The sequence below is a fragment of the Triticum urartu genome, chromosome 2A (assembly GCF_056163025.1).
Source record: "Triticum urartu cultivar PI428250 chromosome 2A, HENAU_Tu73, whole genome shotgun sequence".
Classification (NCBI taxonomy): domain Eukaryota; kingdom Viridiplantae; phylum Streptophyta; class Magnoliopsida; order Poales; family Poaceae; genus Triticum; species Triticum urartu.
The window spans coordinates 282638918-282658802 of record NC_141874.1 but is presented as its reverse complement, the minus strand read 5'-3'; positions in this window follow the sequence as shown (position 1 = coordinate 282658802).

The following is a 19885-nucleotide window of genomic DNA, read 5'->3' as shown; positions in this document are numbered from 1 at the left end:
AGCAATGAGCACCAAAGAAAGGTATCAGTGCGGGTACTATTTTCTTCGAAGATGCTTCTTACACTTTGTCAGTAATATAGCATAAGTTCCCTGAGCGCGCTTTGTCTGTTACAGCCATATGGCCTGATTGCCTGGTTATCGGAAACACCGTTGATATTCTCGACAGGTGGAGTACATAACACTTTTTGGTCCTTGACCAAAGAGGGAGAAGCCGACGGTCGGTTAAGACGCGTTTAAAGTTCGGGTGAACAAATATATGATACAAGTACTTCGGTACATACAATCATTATACATAAAATTATTTTACCCAAGTCACTTAGGGGCTCTTAAAATTTATATGAGCTATTTTATAGTAAATGTGTTTTCTTCTTGGTCGTTGCAAAGTCTTTTTCTACCGCTCCTTTTTCGACTCGAGTTTATGGTCAATAGCCGGATAGCCTGTCTTCTCTCTGAAAGCCGCTTGAGTTTAGTTTGCTAAACTGACCTCGGAGAAGTACTCCGCCTTTGGGATAAAGAGCTTGAAGTCGTAGGCTAACCCTCGCGAAGTCTTGAGATCGGATGTGTCATGTTAAAGCACGACAGAATCACAATTTTTTTCCCAATTTTCAGATTGGCACCGAACACTTGATCTTGTTCGGACGTCATGTTTTTACTGACGTCTTTTGGTTTTCCATGCTTATGGCACTTTTAAACTATTTGTGTGTTTTTAGCACAAGACTCGCAGTGCAATGCCGGACACCTTTAGAGATTTGTCAAAAACATTCTCGGATATTGCTATATATGCATCGGTTTCGAATTGTGTCTTCGGTCAATAGTTGGGTTGCCCGGCTCCTACGCTTGCCTCCCATGTTCCGCTTTGTTCGGCTAGGTGTGCAATGGGAGAACCACTGCAATTGTGCTTCCATCTCACATGGTTAAGCACCTCAGTGGAGAAAGCCGAAAACTGACTGTCACAATAAGCGTAAATTGGTCAGCGATCCGATGACTGTGTTAAATGACAGGCCATTCGTAACAATGGCCGAAGTGTTTACCGCTTGACCTCGACTGTCGCCGAACACTACCGGGGGCTATTAACTGGCCTCCCAAACTAAATCCTAAATATTTTGCTCTTACATTATAGCTGAGGTTTCATGATCATGCTTAGCATGACAACCCAAAGAAAGTAACCGATAGCGGGACTATTTTCTTTGGAAGACATTTCTTATGTTAAACAGTCATATCTCTCTGCGTACCTTCGTTTATAAAATTGTATGGCCATATTGCCTTGTTTGTCGTAAATCTTTGCCCTCATAAAGGCTTTATAAAGTAGGACAAACACTCCTCGGCTACTAGCCGAGGAGATGGAAGCCGATGGTCGGTCACCAAAGTTTTGTACAATGCGGATCCGATCATTAATGACGTAAAGTACTTGGATACATAGAGTCATTACACATAATTTATGATTTTACTATGGATATCGATCCTTAATTGGGCCACCCGTGCCCGCATTAAGGCTCGGGGGCAACTGGGCTACGGGCTTATTATTTACAAATATTAAAGGGGCATATCGATTCCCTGATCTGGTGTTGCCACCCGACCAGTGTCTCGGGGGCTACTGCATTGCCTATCCAATGCAGAAATTTTTAAGTGCAATACAGTTTCCAAGGAGATTATGATCCTCAGGTCGGTCGGCCGCACCCAACCTGAGTCTCGAGGACTGAGCACGCTGCTTTTTGTGTCCCGAAGTATTCTGCCGAGCTAGGACTTGATCCTCAGGCCGATTTCGCAAATCAACTTGAGTCTCAGCGGCTACTGTGATCAGCGGTCTTACGTCATCCTTCAAGTGCATCTCGGGTTTTAAACCGATAACACCTTGAGGGCTACTGGCTATATATCTCGACAGAGAATAAATTGTGCCAATCAAAAATATTTACAAAAAATCGGCCCATAGTCGGGGTGGTGCACCACCTCGGAAGCAGTCCGGCATAAAGCTCGGGCGCTAGTGGATGGCTCCATAGAGGGCATTTCCAGCATTAAGCTGGGCTAAACTCCTTCAACTTTTTTGAACTAAGGTCATATGACACCTCCGATATAGTCCGGCGTTGGAGCCCGGATATAGTCCAGCGTTGGAGTTTGGACATAGTCCGGCGTTGGAGCTCGGAAAGCGGTCCGGCGTTGGTGCTCGGCTACAAAAGATACCTCGAATGCAGTCCCGCGTTGGAGCTCGGACGCAAGAGGACGCTACCGCCCGGGGACAACTTCAAACCCGAGGTGTGGCATAAAAATAAAAAGGCACTGATAAAGGCCGAATACTTAAAGGGCTCCTCGGATACCCGACGTGTGAGATCTTCAGATTTAGCTCGGCAATCCTGAAGATAGAAGATGGGAAGATTTGTTGAACCAGTTTTCAAGACCGACGACCGAAGACAAAGAACAGTTCGGAAGAATCGAGGAGCGTCCCCAACTTGAAGACCGGTTCAGGGGGCTACTGACGGTGTCCTGGACTAGGGGGTACTCACCACGTCGTCTCCCGGTCAGCTAGATTGGGCCGAGGACCCCCATGGCCATATACTCATGGGCCAGTTCGGACAGCTGCCGCATATAAGGAAGATTCCACAAGACTTGGTGGTCAAGACAAGGACTCCTCCCCCATCGGCGTATTCGGCTAGGACTCTTGTTATCCTAGGCCTCTGGTGCATTATATAAACCAGGGCCAGGCTAGTCGATAGAGATACAAACAATCATACCGTAGGCTAGCTTCTAGGGTTTAGCCTTTACGATCTCGTGGTAGATCAACTCTTGTAATACTCATATCATCAAGATCAATCAAGCATGACGTAGCGTATTACCTCCATCAGGAGGGCCCGAACCTAGGTAAACATCGTGTCTCGTGCCTCCTGTTACCATCCGCCTTAGATGCACAGTTCGGGACCCCTAGTGGCTTGCTCCTTTATATACGGGGGCAGGGGCACCCCATAGACAAAACAATTGATCATTGATCTCTTAGCCATGTGCGGTGCCCCCCTCCACCATAATCCACCTCAATCATATTATAGCGGAGCTTAGGCGAAGCCCTACATCGGTAGCATCATCATCACCGTCACCACGCCGTCGTGCTGACGAAACTCTCCTATGATGCTTTGCTGGATCGGAGCTTGTGGGACGTCATCGAGTTGAACGTGCGCAGAACTCGGAGGTGCCGTGCGTTCGGTACTTGGATCCATCGGATTGTGAAGACGTATGACTACATCAACCGCGTTGTGCTAATACTTCCGCTTTCGATCTATGAGGGTACGTGGACACACTCTCCCCTCTTGTTGTTATGGATCACCATGATCCTGTGTGTGCATAGGAATTTTTTTGAAATTACTACGTTCCCCAATAGGCGCCCCCTTTCCTTCTCCCTCTTTCCTCCTACCTTCCTCTCCTACTCCAACTAGGGAAAGGGGGAATCCTACTCCCAGTGGGAGTAGGTCTCCCCCTAGGGCTCGCCATGGAGAGGGCCGACCCTCCCCTCCTCCACTCCTTTATATACGGGGGAAGGGGGCACCCATAGACAGACAAGTTGATCTCTTAGCCATGTGCAGTGCCCCCCTCCACAGATTTCCACCTCGATCATATTGTTGTAGTGCTTAGGCGAAGCCCTGCGTCGGTAACTTCATCATCACCGTCATCACGTCGTCGTGCTGACGAAGCTCTCCTTGGACACTCAGCTAGATCTAGAGTTCGTGGAACGTCAACTAGCTGAACGTGTGCAGTCGCGGAGGTGTCGTACCTTCGGCTCTAGGATCGGTCGGATCGTGAAGATGTACGACTACATCAAATGCGTTGTCATAGCGCTTCCGCTTACGGTCTATGAGGGTATGTGGACAACACTCTCCCCTCCCGTTTCTATGCATCACCTAGATGGATCTTGCGTGTGCGTAGGATTTTTTCTGAAATTACTGCGTTCCTCAACACAATAAGACACCAGAGGGTAATACCTCGGTTGTTGAGGACACGGGGGACGCGCCCCCCGTGAAGACCGGGGATGAGGGCCCTGGATTGTTCGGCCCCCAGCCGAATACCGCTCCGGATACAGATCTGGAGTCAAATGAGCACCCACCTTCAAGGGAGGGGGAGCGCCTATTCTTGCGGCGACCTCCGTGAATTCGGAGGCACCGAACATGCTGAGGGACGGACTGCGGAGTGCGTCCGTCTTGGAGGAGCACTGTACCTTGATGGGTACGATGGCTGAGAAGATTCACTCCGCTAAAAGCAGGTTACATGAAGCCTTTACGAGCCTACTAACAGGCTTTGAGGTATGCGATGTAATGTCTTTAGCCACTTTCCATATGGAAAATATGCCTCCATATGGATAGTAGCCCTTGAGACTCTAGTCGGCCCATGACGAAGGGCGAACAGAGGATCTACATATATGTGCAGGAAATAACATACTTATTTGGCTGGAATAACATGCTTCACTATTAGCAGCAACCGCCTAGGCCATAGGGGTTTCTGAATTGAAACAGCAACTGAAGCAGACTGATGAGGACATCGTACTTATTAACAAGTGGCTCGGCGAGGCACATGGTATGCTGCGAACGTCCCATTTATGCCTATATAAATGTGCGAATGCCAAGTTGAAACTTGGACTTTGTTATGTGTGAAATTGCAGATGGCGCTGCTGAGGTCGAGACCCTCAGGGGTGAACTTGCCCGGGCCAAGGAGCAGGCGAGAGTGAGCAATGCGGTCACTGATAAAGCAGCTGCAGATTTGAAGACTGAACAGGCCACCCGGTGCCAGGTCGAGGAGCGGGTATCTATAGTAGAGTAAGAGCTCAAGGATGCTGGCCGCAAGTGCAAGTCCCTCAAGGAGGAGAATAAAACCAAGGCAACCGGGCTCGACAAGGCCCTTTAGGAGGCCAAGAGGCACGATCCAAATCTAGGGCGGCTCGCGAGGAGGTCCGGCAGGCCGGACAGATAGCGGCTGGTAAGCCCTTTCTTTTACAGACTAAGTTTGGCGATCAGAGATATGCCCTGCTTAATCGAGTGTGGAGTTTTCCAGACGCCTTTGCGGATCTTTCGGAGAGTGCCGCCGAAGCCGTGCTATTCTTCCAGGCTCAGGAGGGACATGCGACAGAGAAGCTATTCTGGTCACAATTCACGGCATGGGAGCGCTGGGCGCTGCTAAACAACCAAATGGCACAGTGGGCCGAGCTGCATAAGATGTCCGGAGCGGCCATGAAGGACGTCATAGTTCGGCTATGGCCCGCCGAACCCATTCCGAACAGTTATTTTGGCTGGCACGATGACTTGTTGATGCAGTGCCCCGAATCGACGCAATCAAGCGGTCGGTGTGCATAGAAGGTGCATGGATGGCCTCTGCCCGCATCAAGATGCACTGGGCGAAGATGAAGGCTGCCAAACTGGTTTTCGGGGGCCCTCCCGGAGGCAAGAACCACCGCACGCCGGAGCGCTATTTATAGGACGTCCTAGAGGGTGCCCACTTGATAGAGGGTCAATGCTCAAAGGACATTGTGTTTGAATAAATGTACCTGAATTGTCCAGAATTTTTATTACATAAGAAGGCTTTGTAATATGTTTGTGCCTTTGTCTGAAACTTCTTCCCTCCTATGCGGCTGTTTTGTATTCCTGAGATTTTTCCATTCGTCGGCTTCAGCCCCCACATAGATACTACGGGGGTGTTCGGAATAGCACATGATCCCACTTGACCTAACCTCTTGGTCCATGAAGGAGGTGTCAGTGAGGCGAACTAGGCAATCGGACTATGTGGCTTTACCACACTCAGTTAGCCATAGGAGTTTGACGATGGGTCTAGAAGATAGCCCGTAGTGTGTACGCGGCTATCTGGATGTGGATGCATTATGTATGTGACCGGAAAAGCGGTCTTTCATGTAATACAGAAACAATCGCTAAAGATTTTAATGAGTCGCCGAGTGGCTAACCAGCTCTCGCCGCATCATGACAGTCAGTTTTTGGGTTTCTCTACTGAGGTGCTTGACCGGACGAACCAGAAACACGATAGCATTAGTTCTCCCTTTACTACCCTAGCCAAACAAACGAAACGTAAGGTAGCAAACACAGGAGCCGGGCAACCCAACTATTGACCAAAGACATGATTTGGAGCCGATGCATAAAATGCCAATCTCGGGACACTGAATTGTGCTATAAAGCTATTCGGGCTTTTGTTTGGCAAAACATGTGTGGCCATATAGAGCCCCTGACAATTTGTGCTGAGGTGAGTGAGACAACCTAGGAGACGGTATACAGTCTATGAATAAAGGCGATACCGAATAAAAAATGTTTTCACTGAAATCTGATTGATACGTCAAAATGTGATCTTACAGAGGGCACCATAATCACCAAGGCCATTTTACATGTCAGGGGTCTAAGAAGAAGGGGAAAAGCTCTATACAGGTTCTTGAACAAAGTTTTGGTCTAAAAATCCTTTGGACCTCCTGCCGCACGTCTGCACCGCTTTCGCCTTGGAGAGAATAGTCCGTAGGATGAATAGGTTTTAATTCACCTCTGGTAAAAGAGAAAAAATAATTAAGGAAAAGGGGAAGGCCATAGGGTCGAACCGTACTATGGGAAAGTCTGTATTGTGCCTCCACTGATGCCCAAGGTATTTTCAGTGCGTAATTATGCACGCACAGTACAAATTTCGTGGATGTGTGCGGCGACCGGCAGAGGCGAGACTGCTAGTCCAGCTCTGGAATTACCGAGCTGTCAGCAGGAAGAACTGACCGGTCTTGTTTAATAAAGTCTGGCGGCTTGATGGCCGATGAGGTGTGCGGTTTGACAGGGCCGCTCTGTACTTCGGCCACGATGGCCGTAGTATGCTCCTTAGTATGGAGGGAGCATTCCGTGTTTCCATTGATTGTAATGACGCCACGTGGGCCGGGCATTTTGAGCTTTAGATAAGCGTAGTGCGGGACCGTGTTAAAACGGGCGAAAGAGGTTCGTCCGAGCAGTGCGTGATATCCACTGCGGAAGGGGACGATATCGAAGGCCAAGTCTTTGCTTCGGAAGTTATGTGGCGAACCGACAACGACTTCCAATGTTATTGAGCCCATGATCCTTTAAAGGTAGTTTTAGTGGGCTTGATTCTTGACGAATCAATGCCCCATTTGCGGATAGTGTCCTGATAGAGCAGGTTGAGACTGCTGTCGCCGTCCATGAGGACTCGGGTAAGGTGGAATCCGTCGATGATTAGATCAAGGACCAGAGCTGCCGAACCTCCATGACGGATACTGGTCGGGTGGTCCTTTCGATCGAAGGTGATCGAACAAGCTGACCATGGGTTGAATTTTGGGGTGACCGGCTCGACGGCATAGAAGTACCTTAACGCGAGTGCTTGCACTCCCGCCTGGGGATGTGTGTGACATATATCATATTCACCGTTTTTATCTCGGGGGGAAATTTCTTCTGTCCCCCCGTGTTCAGTGAGCGAGGTTCTTCGTCGTCGTCCTCGTTGGGCGGCTCTTTCCCTCTATGTTCGATGTCAAGCTTGTCAGCCTGTTTAAAGACCCAACAATTTCTGTTGGTATGATTGGCAGGCTTGTCGGGGGTGCCGTGAATCTGGCAAGGCCGATCGAGTACTCTGTCCAAACTAGATGGACCATCTCTATTTGCTTTGAATGCCTTCTTCCGTTGACCGGATTTAGAGCCGCTGAATCCAGTGTTGACCGCTGTGTTTTCAGTACCTTCGTTGTTGATTCGACGCTTGTGTTTGTTGCGTCATGGTTTTCCATTGCCGTCCCTGGCTTCAGAGGTGCCGGGGTCGCTGGTGCTATTGCTTCTGCGGGCTAGCCAGTTGTCTTCTCCCACACAAAAGCGGGTCATTAGTGCGGTAAGGGCTGCCATGGACTTCGGTTTTTCTTGGCCGAGGTGTCGGGCGAGCCATTCGTCGTGGACGCTGTGTTTAAAGGCCGCGATGGCTTCGGCATCTAGGCAGTCAATGATTTGGTTCTTTTTGATTAAATACCTTGTCTATAGTTTCCAGACAGATTCTCCGGGTTGCTGGACTATGTGACTGAGGTCACCAGCGTCCGGGGACCGTACATAGGTACCTTGGAAGTTGTCTATAAAGGCATCTTCCATGTCTTCCCAACTGCCAATAGAATTTCCTGGGAGGTTGTTTAACTAGTGCCATGCTGGTCCCTTAAGTTTCAAGGGGAGATATTTGGTGGCATGTAGGTCGTCACCGCGAGCCATGTGTATGTGGACAAGAAAATCTTCAATCCAGACTGCGGGGTCCGTCATGCCGTCGTATGAGTCGATGTTTACGGGTTTAAACCCTTCTGGAAATTGGTGCGCCATTACCTCATCGGTGAAGCATAGAGGGTGTGCGGCACCTCTCTATCGGGCAATGTCGCGACGCAATTCGGATGAAGTCCGTATGTGATTTTCGGCCTGAGTAAGGTTGTGCTTGTCGCGCCAGGCCTGACGACCGTCCTCTCGCGTTGGGGCATGTCCCCTTGATCCATAGATTGATCTGGTTTGACCGGCTCTATTGTCCAGGTCCTATCGTAGATCGTATGTATATTCTGTAGCCGTTGTTCCCCTGCTTTATGGCGAAGTGGTGCGGGCTGGTGCTCGGCTTGAGTTGCTGCTCTATCCCGGCCACGCGACGGTCGGTTAGCAGCATCACACGTTGGTGGTATGGGCTCTAGGGCCTCATCGTCGAATTGAGGTAGCAGCTTGTGCTTCGGGTAGCTCTTTGCTGGGTGTTGGAGGCCGTATTCCTTGGCTGCCAGGACGTTAGTCCATCTGTCATTGAGTAAGTCCTGATCAGCTTGAAGCTGCTGCTGCTTCTTTTTCACGCTTCTTGTGGTGGCGATTCACCGGTGCTTCAAGCGCTCTTGTTCGAGGGGTTCCTCCGGCACGATGAAATCTTCGTCACCGATGCTCACATCTTCTTCGGAGGTCGGTAGGTAGTTACTATCCTCTGGGCCATCGTTCTCAACAAGATCGTCGGGGTTTACCTACCCATCCTCCTAATCATCCTTTTCAGATGTTTTCTCTACAGGGGCTTCAGGGTCTTCGACATTCTCTGGAGTATTATTGTCTTCAGTGCCGGTATTGACGTCTTTGTCCCGACGCGATTTTGAGTGGCGCCACTGACATCGACGCTTCGGATAGGCTTCGACAGGCTTGTCCTCAACCGGATTCTCCTTGCCGACATCGCCATCCTCTTTGGGTGTGTCCACCATGTACACGTTGTATGTGGAGGTGGCCGTCCATCATCCGGTAAGCAGAGGGTTTTGTCCTTGTTCGTCTCCGGCATCGTCGTCCATATCGTCGATGTCTTCGGAGGGATAATCCAGCATGTTGGTTAAATCTTCGACAATGGCTATGAAGTGGGTGGTGGGTGGGACGCAAAATTCCCCGCTCTCAGCCCCTAGTCTGGGCTGGGCATAGTTCGGAAGCGATCCTTCCATAATGTCGAGTGATCGCATTAAGTCCAGGGCCTCGTTTAAAGGTGAGGGTTGGACAGAGAAACAAGAGTCCGTGGGGCTGTCCGGAGTCAGAGTGTCCTGGCGGCGCCCGCTTGACACGGACCTCGAGAGTTCGGACCTAGATTCCGGCGGAGTGTCCGGTGCTTCTCCGGCAGCAAGCTCCATAAGTGCAGAGAGTCTGGCAGGCTCTAGACTCCCGTCTTCGGACTTGTCGGCCTGATCTGGATCTATGTCTAGAGCGGTAATCGGGGTCGTTGTCGTGGTTTTGTCACGGCAGATGTCCTGGAGAAAGGACTTAGTCGTGGATCCATCGCGACGGGTTAGCTTGAAGGGGTTAAAACGGACACAGGGACGCAAGAGAGTTTATACTAGTTCGGCCCCTTCGATGAAGGTAAAAGCCTACGTCTAGTTGTGATGGAATTGATGGGGTTTCGATGACTAGGGAGCAAACAAGCTTCGCCTATGTCTCGAGTTGTTGTCTGTCCTTTGAACCACCGCCGGGTCATCCCCTTATATACACGGGGACGCTCGTCGGTTCACAGAGTCCCAACACCGGTCCATATTCGTATCCGGGTTGGTCTCTCCCTATTCCTAACTTACAATACAAGTTTATATACAAATGCCGGTTTATGGCTACAAGTCTAAAACCGATCACGGGCCTTAGGCCCTTGTCTGTCTTCTTGGGCTTTAGTACTCTTGAACTACTGATGAAGTTGATCCGGCCCAAATATGCCGGTTTACGCCCAGCGGTAATATCCCCAACAGTCGTGAACCCTACGAAGATCAAATCTCATCGGATATTAGCGGCAGATTTTAAGTTCCCGAAATTGATCTAATGACCAGGGGCATAGTTGTCGATCTGCTCGAGGTGGCCAATCAAATTGGCACGCAGCGCGAAGCCGCCGGATACAAAAATCTGGCCGGGGAGAAAGGTCTCCTTCACAGCGGCATTGTTGTAGATGATTGACGGAGCAATCGAACCTCCTGCTGACAGCACAGAGGAACCCTCAATGAAAGCACCAATGTCGGTATCAAAACCAGTAGATCTCGGTAGGGGGTCCCGAACTGTGCATCTAAGGATCGAAGGTAACAGGAGGCAGGGGACACGATGTTTACCCAGGTTCGGGCCCTCTTGATGGAGGTAAAACCCTATGTCCTGCTTGATTGACTTTGATGAGTATAGGGGTACAAGAGTTCACTACAAAAGAATACTCTTCCGTGATGATACGTGTTTCTCACAGTAGGTCGCTTTTTTTGTCATGCATGTACATCCATGACAAATTTATTACAAAATCAAGATAGTCATACCTGTGCTGTCGTAGAAGTGTTCCATGACATTACCAAAATTATCATCACGGAAGTGTCCACTTCCATGACGATAAATCGCGCGTCACAGAAGTGCTTTCGTCATGGGTGACCGACACATGGCATCCACCGTAACGGAACGCCGTTAAGCTATCGGGTCGGGTTTTGGATTTGATAACCCATTAACAGCCCCGACCAATGGGAAATTTCCACGTGTAAAATTCTTATTGGCCGGACGAAACACGTGTCAGCTCGTCAGTGGGTCAGATAGGCGCTTATGATATGTCGACATGTGGCACGGCCCAATAATGGCCCATTCTGGTGAAAAAGGCCGGCCTAGTAAAAATTAGTAGGCCGGCCCATATAAGACCTACTTGTGTTAGGTCCATTTAAGCCCACGGCCCATACGAGATGTGCCAATTCGGCCCGTTAAAGATTTGACACCATTGCAGCCCATCGTCAGTTCGAGCCCGTTAACAACCCGGTATATACTTGGGCTAAATATCGGCCCGATGAGATTTCTGCCTGTTAACGGCCCATTTAATGGATGGGCCAATTTTCAGGATGTACATCTTTCGGCCTTTTAGCGACCCATTTAAATGTTGGGCTAATTTCCGGCCCGGTGTGTCTTTCAGCCTGTTGACGGCCCATAAATCTGATGGGCCATTTGTAGTTGGACCTGAGTTTTGGCCTTTTAGTGGCCCATTTAAGTGTTGGGCCAATTTCTGGCCCGGTGTCACTTTCAGCCTGTTGACGGCCCATAAATCAGTTGGCCCAATTGTAGTCGGACCTGAGTTTTGGCCTTTTAGCGACCCATTTAAGTGTTGGGCCAATTCCCGGCCTTGTGTGCCTTTCGGCCTGTTAACGGACCATAAATAAGTTGGGCCATTTGTAGTCGGACCTTAGTTTTGCCCTCTTAACGGCCCATGCCCTTCATGGTCCAATACCACCCCGGTTTCTCTTTCGGCCTGCTAAAGGCCCACAACACAGTTGGGCCGTTTACAATACGACCTGACTTTCAGCCTCTTAGCGGCCCATGCTCTTCATGGTCCAATACAAGCCCGCTGTCTCTTTCGGCCTGCTAAAGGCCTATAGTATAGTTGGGCCATATGTAGCCCAAACTTAGTAACGGCCTGTTAACGGCCCATGAAATAAATTGGGCCACCTGCTGCCAGCGTCGATGTCGGCCTGTTAACGACTCGGGAGGTAAGAGGGCCGACCATTAACTTCCGGCCTAGTAACGGCCCATTAACTCAATGGGCCCACTAAAGTTCGTTCATGTCTTTAGGTCAAATTATATAATTTGAGCCCATTACGACGAGCAAAGGTACGACATACAGGGAATAACGTTGCACATCAAGAATATATTACAGGAAATTACATCCACTGGGCAATCAAAGATTGATGCCAGTGAAAATAAATGAGCAGAACCTAACCATCTACAACGTCACAATCTACAACCTCAGCACAGATGACACCCATAAGCATGTGGGAAAGTTCTTGCTGCTTTGCCACACTGTCTCTGAAAACATTGATCAGTTGTTGTGTCGCACGACTCTGCACCGCTGATTCATCCACCATTTCCATCATTGCTTCAGCCATTAATTGGTTGACAAACATACATTTATTTCGTTGCATTCGAGACACAGGATACTTAACAGATTCAGATGGCAATTTTGGCAGGCTTGAATTAATGATTGTGGAGAGTGTCTTGACCACTGCATCATAACGTAAATTAGGACGGGAACCAAACAGATTAATCATGAGTTATTGCCATATTACCTGGCCTAGATTTACTGAAAATAAACAATGGGGTTGCCTTGCTGTTTTCAGAGTTTGTCTTCTTATCTTCAGCAGCCTGCACAAAATTAACACACTAGCATTGCTATCATTGGCCAAGTCAGATAATAGGAAAGCAACATTGACAGAACGAACGTTTGGGCAACTAGCCTACACCAAATTAACACAATATGGCACAGCTATCATCAGCCAGGTAAGCTAATACGAAAGCAACATTGACACAATGAATGAATGGGCAACCAGAGAAGCACTACAATTCAGTAATGTGCGTGATATGAGATAGCACATTCATGTAGCTCAGTACGCAAAACTACCAGGCAGTTTTCCTTACAAAAATCAACATTGGCACCTTTAACATTTTGCTACAACTAATTTTAGATCAGATAAAGGTTAGATTCACCCCGATTAATAAAATACATGCTGATGTAAAAATATAGTGATATACAACAGGTACTTACATCAACATTGGAGCACAGAGAATTGCAGAAAATCTTCTATTTGTTAAGCTTAATTTCTAAAAGAGAGAAGGGTAAGAAACATGTAGAAAATATGCAGAATGTTATAAATTTTCATGATGCGAGGATACGCACACGCTTCCTAGAATGGAGTTGACATTCTTTTGCTAGACTGGAGCGGACTATTTCTTTGGCCACTGGAATCTGCTTATTATCAGTGGGAGTTGGGTTTCTCCGTGCTGGAGCAGTATCTATGAAATATGGAGTTGGTTTATTATCTCCTGGCATTTGGATCTTTTGCAAAGACCTGGTTTGTAACCCTTCAGATTCTAACATAGCCGTCTTCCCCTTGCATGCCTTATATAGAAGAATGGTGATTCAGTTATAAAACATGCTACAGCGGAGATGGAATAGGTACTGAAGAATAGAAAGGCATGACATATTGACATGTATTCACTCCATCCGGAAATAAATGGATGGGTCTAGGCGTATTTCAGTTCTAGATACATCCAGTTTTATCCATTTCTGCGACATTTAATCCGGACGGAGGGAGTATGATGTAAGAGCTAGGGATACAACAGGACAACATAGTAAAAAACACTGAAAAACCCACTGCAGAATCAAACTATTCAAACCCACTGATATGAGATAGTACACTCACGCAGCTAGGATGCAAAACTACCAGGCAGTTTTCCTTGCGAAAATCAACATTGTGGCCTTTAATCATACATTTTGCTACAACTAAATTTAGATCAGATAAAGCTTGGATTCACGCCGATTAATAAAATACATGCTGATGTAAAAATATAGTGATATACAACAGGTACTTACATCTACATTGGAGCACAGAGAATTCCTGCAAGAATCTTTCCTCATAAATGATACCATTGCAGAAAATCTTCTATCTATTAAGCTTATTTTCTAAAAGAGAGATGGGTAAGAAACATGTAGAAAATATGATCAGCATGCTATAAAATTTCATGATGCAAGGATACGCACAAGCTTCTTAGAATTGAGTTGACATATTTTTGCTGGACTGGAGCGGACTAGTTCTTTGGCCACTTGAATCTGCTTATTATCAGTAGGAGTTGGGTTTCTCTGTGCTGGAGCAGTATCTATAAAAACTGAAGTTGGTTTATTATCTCCTGGCGTTTGGATCTTTTGCAAAGGCCTTGTTTTTAACCCTTCAGATTCTAACATAGTCGTCTTCCCCTTGCATGCCTTGTATAGAAGAATGGTGCTTTAATTGTAAAACATGCAACAGCAGAGAGATGGAATAGGTACTGAAGAATAGAAAGGCATGACATATTGACATGTATTCCCTCCATCCAGAAAAAAATGGATGGGTCTAGGCGTATTTTAGTTCTAGATACATTCTTTTTTATCCATTTCGGCAACATGTAATCCGGACGGAGGGAGTATGGTGTAAGAGCTAGGGATACGACAGGACAACACAGCAAAAAAAACACTAGTTGAATGTAAAACTGTATGCTAGCGGAATGTAAAACAGGAAGGCATGACATATTTACATGCATGATCAGCATGCTAAGCACATGGCATTGCAACAGAGTAGATACACTCCAGGACATTATATGCATGTTGTACCCATATCACGGGCCAAGTTAGAGCAAGGACCTTGTGGGGTGAAGAGGATTCATCATGTTCCATCATATTGGGTATCATTGACATCAATTTTATTGGCCTTTACATTGCTCCGTGAGGTTCTTGTGGATATATCAGTGTGTGCAATTATATCTGACATGCATGGAAGACAACTAGTAGTTAGATTTATGTAATGAGTGCCTGTAGGAGACGACATAAATAGTAGGACTGGGGTTAACTAGCAGCAACAGGTCTCATAAACTAAAGGGAGAACACAGATGAAAGCTACAGAATATGTATCATTTGTACTCGAGATTAACTAGATGGCACACAAAAATATTAAAGAACAACATAGGAAATACTAGAAGTGGTATAATACTATAATCACCAGCCTGTGGGATATCATTGGCTGATGGATGATAACTATGGAACAGTGTTACCTAAAGAACAAGTATCTTAGCTGAACTATGGAACAGCGTTAACTCCTGAACAAGACCCGTAAGAGATCAGCATGAATATACAGTGAAATGTGATGATCTATTTTCCATTCTTAGATGAATAACAAAGCCATAAATGCTATACACAAGTAAGATGAGGGTACAACCTCTCGGGCTGCCATCCATAGGAGTGAGCATCATGTGCTGACTTGTCGATGGCCCTGCAGTTGTTGTGGCTGTGCATGTCGGGCACGCGCATTCGATGCAGGGAACTGTTCAGTGGGGACTATAGCTCCCTTCTGGTGTATGCTTCCCTTGTTAGAGCAGCTGCGGTGCGTCGGAAGTGTTGGAAATATGCCCTAGAGGCAATAATAAATTAGTTATTATCATATTTCCTTGTTCATGATAATCGTTTATTATCCATGCTAGAATTGTATTGATAGGAAACTCAGATACATGTGTGGATACATAGACAACACCATGTCCCTAGTAAGCCTCTAGTTGACTAGCTCGTTGATCAATAGATGGTTACGGTTTCCTGACCATGGACATTGGATGTCGTTGATAACGGGATCACATCATTAGGAGAATGATGTGATGGACAAGACCCAATCCTAAGCCTAACACAAGATCGTGTAGTTCGTTTGTTAAAGCTTTGATAATGTCAAGTATCATTTCCTTAGACCATGAGATTGTGCAACTCCCGGATACCTTAGGAATGCTTTGGGTGTGCCAAACGTCACAACGTAACTGGGTGGCTATAAAGGTGCACTACGGGTATCTCCGAAGGTGTCTGTTGGGTTGGCACGAATCGAGACTGGGATTTGTCACTCTGGGCCCACTCGGTAGGACATCATCATAATGTGCACAATGTGACCAAGGGGTTGATCACGGGATGATGTATTACGGAACGAGTAAAGAGACTTGCCGGTAACGAGATTGAACAAGGTATCGTGATACCTATGATCGAATCTCGGGCAAGTACGATACTGCGAGGCAAAGGGAATTGAATACGGGATTGATCGAATCCTCGACATCGTGGCTCATCCGATGAGATCATTGTGGAACATGTGGGAACCAACATGGGTATCCAGATCCTGCTGTTGGTTATTGACTGGAGAACGTCTCGGTCATGTCTGCATGGTTCCCGAACCCATAGGGTCTACACACTTAAGGTTCGATGACGTTAGGGTTATAGGGAATAGATATATGTGGTTACCGAATGTTGTTTGGAGTCCCGGATGAGATCCCGGACATCATGAGGAGTTCTGGAATGGTCCGGAGGTAAAGATTTATATATGGGAAGTCCTGTTTTGGTCACCGGAAAAGTTTCGGGTGCTATCGGTAACGTACCGGGACCATCGGGAGGGTCCCGGGGGTCCACCAGGTGGGGCTACCTGCCCCAGAGGGCTGCATGGGCCAAGTGTGAGAGGGGACCAGCCCCAGGTGGGCTGGTGCGCCCGCCCACCAGGGCCCAAGGCGAAGAGAGAAGCAAAAAAGGGGAAACCCTAGGCTCAGATGGGCCTAAGGCCCACCTAGTGGTGCGCCCCCCTAGATGGGATCTAGGGCTGGCCGCCACCCCGAGGGGTAGAAACCTAGGTGGGGGTGCAGCCCCTCCCTTTCCCCTATATATAGTGGGGTTTTGGGCTGCCATACACATGAGAACATCTCCTTCTTGGCGCAGCCCTACCCCTCTCCCTCCTCGTCTCTTGCGGTGCTTGGCGAAGCCCTGCTGGAGTACCATGCTCCTCCACCACCACCACGCCGTCATGCTGCTGCTGGACGGAGTCTTCCCCAACCTCTCCCTCTCTCCTTGCTGGATCAAGGCGTGGTAGACGTCACCAGGCTGCATGTGTGTTGAACGCGGAGGTGCCGTCCGTTCGGCACTAGGATCATCGGTGATTTGGATCACGGCGAGCACGACTCCATCAACCCCGTTCACTTGAACGCTTCCGCTTAGCGATCTACAAGGGTATGTAGATGCTCTCTCCTTCCCGTTGTTGCTAGATTACTCCATAGATTGATCTTGGTGATGTGTAGAAAATTTTGAATTTCTGCTACGATCCCCAATAGTGGTATCAGAGCTAGGTCTATGCGTAGTTTCTTTGCACGAGTAGAACACAAGTTGTTGTGGGCGTTGATTTTGTTCAATATGCTTACCGTTACTAGTCCAATCTTGTTTCGACGGTATTGTGGGATGAAGCGGCCCAGACCGACCTTACACGTACACTTACGTGAGACAGGTTCCACCGACTGACATGCACTTGTTGCATAAGGTGGCTAGCGGGTGCCAGTCTCTCCCACTTTAGTCGGATCGGATTCGATGAAAAGGGTCCTTATGAAGGGTAAATAGCAATTGACATATCACGTTGTGGTTTTTGCGTAGGTAAGAAACGTTCTTGCTAGAAACCCATAGCAGCCATGTAAAACATGCAAACAACAATTAGAGGACATCTAACTTGTTTTTGCAGGGTATGTTATGTGATGTGATATGGCCAAAAGAATTTGATGGATGATATGTGATGTATGAGATTGATCATGTTCTTGTAATAGGAATCACGACTTGCATGTCGATGAGTATGACAACCGGCAAGAGCCATAGGAGTTGTCTTAATTTATTGTATGACCTGCGTGTCAATGAACAACGCCATGTAATTACTTTACTTTAGTGCTAAACCGTTAGCCATAGTAGTAGAAGTAATAGCTGGCGAGACAACTTCATGGAGACACGATGATGGAGATCATGATGATGGAGATCATGGTGTCATGCCGGTGACGATGATGATCATGGAGCCCCGAAGATGGAGATCAAAAGGAGCAAAATGATATTGGCCATATCATGTCACTTTTTGATTGCATGTGATGTTTATCATTTTTTGCATCTTATTTGCTTAGAACGACGGTAGTAAATGAGATGATCCCTCATTAAAATTTCAAGAAAGTGTTCCCCCTAACTATGCACCGTTGCGAAAGTTCGTCGTTTCGAAGCACCACGTGATGATCGGGTGTGATAGATTCTAACGTTCACATACAACGGGTGTAAGACAGATTTACACACGCGAAACACTTAGGTTGACTTGACGAGCCTAGCATGTACAGACATGGCCTCGGAACACAAGAGACCGAAAGGTCGAGCATGAGTCGTATGGTAGATACGATCAACATGAAGATGTTCACCGATGATGACTAGTCCGTCTCACGTGATGATCGGACACGGCCTAGTTGACTCGGATCATGTAATCACTTAGATGACTAGAGGGATGTCTATCTGAGTGGGAGTTCATAAGATGAACTTAATTATCCTGAACATAGCCAAAAGGTCTTCGCAAATTATGTCGTAGCTCGCGCTTCAGTTCTACTATTTGGATATGTTCCTAGAGAAAATTTAGTTGAAAGTTGATAGTAGCAATTATGCGGACTAGGTTTGTAAACTGAGGATTGTCCTCATTGCTTCACAGAAGGCTTATGTCCTTAATGCACCGCTCAGTGTGCTGAACCTCGAACGTCATTTGTGGATGTTGCGAACATCTGACATACACGTTTGGATGACCACATGATAGTTCAGTGCGTAATGCTAAATGGTTTAGAATTGAGGCACCAAAGACGTTTTTTCAAACATCACAGAACATATGAAATGTTCCAAGGATTGAAATTGGGATTTCAGGCTAGAGCCCACGTTAAGAGGTATGAGACCTTTGACAAGTTTCTTAAGCCTGCACACTAAGGAGAAAGGCTCAATCGTTGAGCGTGTGCTCAGATTGTATGAGTACTACAATCGCTTGAATCGAGTGGGAGTTAATCTTCCAGATGAGATAGTGATGGTTCTCCAAAGTCACTGCCACCAAGCTACTAGAGCTTCGTGATGAACTATAACATATCAGGGATAGATATGATCCTTGAGCTATTCGCGACACCGCGAAAGTAGAAATCAAATAGGAGCATCAATTGTTGATGGTTAGTAAAACCACTAGTTTCAAGAAGGGCAAGAAAGGGATACTTCATGAAATGAAAAATCAGTTTCTGCTCTAGTGAAGAAACCCAAAGTTGAACCCAAGCCCGAGAATAAGTGCTTCTGTAATGAGGCGAACGGTCACTAAAGCAGAACCACCCTAGATACTTGGTAGATGAGAAGGCTGGCAAGGTTGAAAGAAGTATGTATTGGACATACATTATTAAATGTGTACTTTACTAGTACTCCTAGTAGCAGCAGGGTATTAGATACCGGTTCGGTTGCTAAGTGTTGGTAACTCGAAATGAAAGGCTACGGAATAAACGGAGACTAGTCAAAGGTGAGACGATGATATGTGTTGGAAGTGTTTCCAAGGTTGATGTGATCAAGCATCACACGCTCCGTTTACCATCGGGATTGGTGTTAAACCTAAATAATTGTTATTTGGTGTTTGCGTTGAGCATAGACATGATTGGATTATGTTTATTGCAATACGGTTATTCATTTAAGGAGAATAATGGTTACTCTGTTTATTTGAATAATACCTTCAATGGTCTTGCACCTAAAATGAATGGTTTATCGAATCCCGATCGTAGTGATACACATGTTCATGCCAAAAGATATAAGATAGTAGTGATAGTACCACATACTTGTGGCACTGCAATTTTAGTGACAATGGTATAAAGTATGCATGAAGAAACTCCATACAGATGGATCGTTTGGGCTCACTTGATTTTGAATCACTTGAGACATGCAAATCATACCACATGGAAAAGATGACTGAAAGGCCTCGTTTTCACTAAGATGGAACTAGAAAGCAACTTGTTGGAAGTAATACATTTTGATGTGTCCAGTCCAATGAGTGCTGAGGCATGTAGTGGATATCGTTATGTTC